Below are 6,000 nucleotides of genomic sequence, written 5' to 3'. Positions count from 1 at the left end.
TAAATATTTCAAAACAATTTCATACTAAAAATTTCTAGTATGCAAATTTTGCAACTTATTCAATTTAGTCCCTACTTTCAATTTAAACACTTTAGGCATAGAATTTCATCACGAAATTTTCACACAATCATGCAATCATATCATAAACCCCAAAATATTTATAAAACAATTATTTCTATCTCGGATTTGTGGTCACGAAACCACTATTCCGATTAGGCCCTAATTCGGGTTGTCACAGCACGGGAGTGTAAGCTCAATAGAATTGGAAAAATTTTCTATGTTTTGAAGCTCTAACCATTCTTAAACATATGTTTTAGGTCTCATAGACCATATTTAGAGATGATTGCTTATAAAATGATGTTAAATATTACCTATGATTCTGAATTGGTCCGAAATGTTCTATCTGTCTGGTAATGTCTCGGAATCCGATGTTGGTTATGGGTTAGGAGTGTTACAGTTTAGCCGGTTCTAGGACTACCATAGCATATGTGAGTCTAGCAATACATGCCATATTTAACCTGCGATAGTGTGATGTCTCCCGACTCTGACGAAAATTATTTTGATGAGGCAGATAAGTTTTCCAACCGAGCTAATTCTGATAGTACAGAATGTGCGCTCAAATGTTTGAATAGAAATGTGTTGATTATGAGTTGAAAATCGTAAAGGTATGGATCAAAGAGTATAACATTTTTTATTGATAAATGTTATAATTATATGAGAATATGAACTATGATATTTGAGTTATGATTACTATATGAAATGCTTTGATTGTGAATTAGTGATTTGAGTTCGCGTATAAACTGCGTTAAGAAAAAAGTGATTAAAAACAAATGTTTATTAAATGTTTTAAGAATATGAAATTAGAAATGAACTGACTATTTGTGATAGTATGTGATAAGTGCATGTATGAGGGAGTTAAATTTGAGGCTTTACTACCCTCACCCCCTTATCCGGAAAATGTTACAATTAAATCTGTAAGATTTGGGTTGAATAGGCCTATCAGTGTGGAATTGCAGAAGTCTGTGTTCGGAAGATTAGCATGGCCCCTGCGCAGGGATAACATGCACAAATCGAGAAACGAATGGTTATATGAGATGTGTATCTGATTCAGGTATGTTTGAAATGTATATTATGTTTGAGAATAAAAGGTATGTATATGTACAAGTGATGATATGTGATACAAGTATGAAAAAAAATGCTACATGTGTAATTGAATTGGGAATATGTGAAATGTATATGAACTATGTGATCAAAGAAGTGAATGAACCAGCAAATGAAGATAGTATTAAGAGAGATATTGGATAGTTCTGGAGATTATTTAGATTATGCAAAATCACTGTTACATAAGAAGCTAACTTCGATTAAATGACCTATTCAAGTACGATATCTAAAGGAAGGTATTTGCTGAAAGTTCTTTTGAATTAATTTCTATTATTGATGGGATAATATGAACATAATGATGACATAATTAATTAGTTGAATAATGGTTGAATTATACTGATGGCTGAGTGTAGTGGTTATAGTCGGGTAGTTACTATGACTTCTTCTAGACGTTCTGTATGTACATTTATCCTCAGAAGTATATGTGATTGTTTAATTTCAGAACGATTTCTTATCGTATGAGAATACTAACTAAATATGCTAATAGACAAAAGTATGGGTTAGTCTGTTTGAGTTATGTTCGACATTGTTATGTCTTTCTCTGGTATTTATTCCATTGTGTGGACATGAAAGTCGACGGTAAAATCTGTATGATGCTAATACTCTATTTCTACTGGCTAGTGTTTTTTTTTGAAAATATGTGAAGATTATATTGCTTTTGTTACTGTGGATTTCAGTATTTACGAGTAATATTTTTATTTCTGGACATTTTCTGGAATATCACCGGGGTTGATATCATTCTATATGGGTTGTAATTTTCTGATATTCTGTGTTGCTTCAGATGTTGAAAATTTCATTATTCAGGTTTTCTCATGATTCCATGTGATTATCTATAAGAGATGTCTATTTGAAGGAAATGGTTATATCTATTATAATTATAATTTCTGTTCTAAAATTTGGGAGTACTGTAGTACCGTTATCAGAGTTATAAAAGTTGTGCTTCTGCATTAGTTACTATTCAAATCATATTTTATTTTCTTCTGGGTTCAGATGCTTCATTAACAGTAGGGATATTATCTATTGTTACGGTTAAGACGACAACCTTATTATGACATTATGATTTCTATTTGATTATTGTGGCATCTGTATAATGATATGTCTGGATTATTCTTTCTAACGAGAAGAAAGAATTTCTTTGAAAAGACTGATTCTGTGGTTTAATCTGATCTGAATCATTTGATTGAAAATTTGACTGGGTTATATGAGTTTGAATCTATCCACCAGATCGGAAATAAACTTTGAACGTACATGTGTGAATTGGGGAATAAAACTGAAGGAAGAATTTGTATTCTTGAAGACTTGCTACAGAATTGTGAGGCTCAGAAAGTTGATAATGAGTTGTTAGCAAAGCAAGGCCAATGTGATTTGAATGTTGAATCTGAGTTTCGATTTGATACTGATGGTTGTTTCAGGTTCAGAAACTGAATATGTGTTTCGAGAAATCCAGAGTTAATTCAAATGATTTTGAATGAAGCTCACAGCAGTCAACTATCTGTTCACCCGAGTAGTACGAAGTTGTATAATGATCTGAGACAACTTTACTGGTGGCATGGTATGAAACGAGATAGTTCTAACTTTGTTTCAAAATGTTTAGTCTGTCAGCAAGTAAAAGCCAAGCATCAGGTACCTTTTGGGTTGCTTCAGCCGATCATGATACCTGAGTGGAAATAGGACAGAGTCACGATGGATTTTGTATCTGGTTTGTCATTGACACCAAGCAAGAGAGATGCAATCTGGGTTATTAGGATAGATTGACTAAATCGGCTCACTTTGTTCTGATTCATATATTTTATTTGCTTGACAAGCTAGTTGAGTTATATGTTTCTCAGATTGTGAGATTACACGGTATGCCTATTGCTATTGTTTCAAACAGAGATTCGATGCTTACATCGCTGTTTTGGAAGAAACTGCAAGATGCATTAGGTACAAAATTACATTTTAGCACTGCTTTTCATGCGCAAACAGATGGTCATCCGAACTAATCATTCAGATACTTAAAGATATATTAAGGTGTTGCATTCTCGAGTTCGAAGGGATGTGGGAATGATACTTACCTCTGATTGAATTTGTGTAGAATAATAGTTTTCAATTGAGTATCAAAATGGCACCTTATGATGCTTTGTATGATCGTAAATGTCGTATACCATTGTATTGGGCTGAGCTCAGTGAAAACAAGATATCATGGGGTCGATTTGATCAGAGAGACAGAACAGAAAGTAAAAGTGATCTGCGAAAGTCTGAAAACAGCGCCAGACCATCAGAAATCGTATGCGAACTTGAAATGGAAAGATATAGAGTTTTGGATTAGGGACAAAGTATTTTTGAAAGGTTCTCTGTGGAAGAAGATACTCAGATTCAGTTGTAAAGGCAAATTGAATCCGAGATGTATTGGACCGTATGTAATTATAGAGCGTAGCGGGCCGGTTGCATAAAAACTATTGTTGCTGCCTGAGTTAGAAAAGATTTATAATATATTCCATGTTTCGATGTTTTGTAGATATCTATCTTATCCCACACATGTGATTAATCTATCAGAGATTGAGATTAAGTCTGATATGACATATGAGGAGGAACGGATTTGTATTTTAGCTCGCGAAGTTAAAGAATTACGAAATAAGAAAATTTCATTAGTAATTGTACCGTGGTTTAGATACGAAGTTGAAGAGGCAACATGGGAGCTAGAGGACGCAATGAAAGAACGTTATCCGAACTTATTCACTGGTGAGATTTTTGGAGACGAAAAACCTTAAAGGAGAGAGTTGTAACAGCTCGAGTTAGACCCTATTTAGAACGGTGGTTTCGGAACCACGAATTCGAGACAGAAAAATATTTTAAAATTATTTCCAATTTTTATTAAGTGTGAATTTATATGTGTGAAATTTTCATGATTTAATTTGGTCGTTTGAGTGCCTGATTAAATAAAAGGGCTTAACCGCGTAAAATGAAAATTTGATGGTTTAATGTGTAATGACCAAATTGAATGTATCTTTATAATTTGAAGCACTTATGTTGCAATTATGCCATTGAATAAGTGATGGACTGTAAAAACCATGAATTATAATGGTTTTATATTTTATTATAAAGGTTATATATGTAATTTGGTTAATAAATTATATTAATATAAAACATAAAATTAAAAGCCATGCATTATTATTCTTATACTTGACCGAAAATTGAAAAAAGAAAGAAAAGAGAAACACTCGGCCATGGTTGATCTTGATTTTGATCAAGAACCAAAGAAAACAGATTTGGATCAAGGGAAAATTAAAGTTGTTGACTAGTCGTCCCGTTCTGTTTTTCATCGTCCAGGGTAAGTTTATAAGCTAATAGATGTTGTTAATTTTAATTAAATGTGAACTATATAAGCTGAATGGAAATATGTAAATATATATATGTGTTAGCCGAATGTGTACAAGCTTAGTAGCTATGTTTATGAATTCGTTTCGACCGAGTTACAACGTCTAAAAGCCCCGTATGAACCTTAGGAATAGTTAGGATACATATGTCATGACATAAGATTCCTATATGTGATTTGCAAGTAAGACCATGGCATCGATATGTGATTCTGATATATGTGTGCCAGTAAGACCACGTTTAATACGTTGGCATCGATATGTGATTTCGATATGTGTTTACGAGTAAGACCCTATCTGGGACAGTGGCATCGATATGTGATTACATGTAAGACCACGTCTAGGACGTTGGCATTGTACGATATATGTGATTATCTGAATATCCTATCCAATTTTGAATGGTTCAACGGGCAATGATAAGTTGTGAACGAAGGTATAAATCAAGCTAAAACGATCAGGTATGAGTTAGTTAATTACCTATTTGAAAATAATGTAAGATGGCCATTTAATATGTGATTCAAATAATACAAGTTACTAGTGTAAACATATGTGCATTTGGTGGTATACTCGGCCATTTGATATAAATATATATGTGATTGTTATACTTTGACTTACAGGTATATGCATATAAGTGTATATGTATTTGGTATGATAAAGATATTTTGGCTTAGTAATTGAATGATAGTTTGTTAATGTATATATATATTCATTACGCCATTGCTATGTTTATGCATATGAAACTATATTTGAATCATGAGTATATGTATATGTGAATACATGTACGTGGTCACATAATGATATTGAGCTTTGAAATCGAAAGATACTTTGATAATATATATATTTGTATTTGGCCATAAATAAGTTTATATGTGAAAGTATATGATAAATGTTAAATCACAAGATTTAGGTTTCATTTGATTATGATCGTATAATTTGATATAGTTTAAATGTATGGATTATGTCCTTGAATTGTTTATTTGCTTATAACTTACTAAGATATGATAGCTTCCTCTGTGTGTTTATGTTTTGCCTGTGTTTTATAGATTTTGGATTAAAATTACGAGCTCGGGGATCGTCAGAGAAGCTTATCACACTATCGACTACTTTTGGTACTTTATAAGCTGAATTTCGAACTTATGGCATGTATAGGCTAGCTTATATTTGGATATAAGATTTTGGTATGTATATATATAAGCCATGCAAAGATGGCTTGTTAAAATTGTTAAGTTCGGTTTTAATGATTGGTTGAATCATGGTTATGTTTGGTTTGCGGTTTTGGTGATTTAGCTATGGCTTATTCATGGATAAATATATGTGAACTTGGTTGATATGCTTTGTTAAGGTTTTGTTATGTGAGTTGGTATTAGGGTAAATTTGGTTATTACATTAAGAAGAAGTGAAGATGATATGTTTATTAATATTGAGGTTTATTAAGTTTGATCATGGATGAGTTTATTATGGAAAAAAGGTTAATGATATATGTGTA

The sequence above is a fragment of the Gossypium arboreum genome, chromosome 6, assembly GCF_025698485.1.
Source record: "Gossypium arboreum isolate Shixiya-1 chromosome 6, ASM2569848v2, whole genome shotgun sequence".
In the NCBI taxonomy this organism is placed as follows: Eukaryota; Viridiplantae; Streptophyta; class Magnoliopsida; order Malvales; family Malvaceae; genus Gossypium; species Gossypium arboreum.
This window is presented reverse-complemented; position numbering follows the sequence as displayed.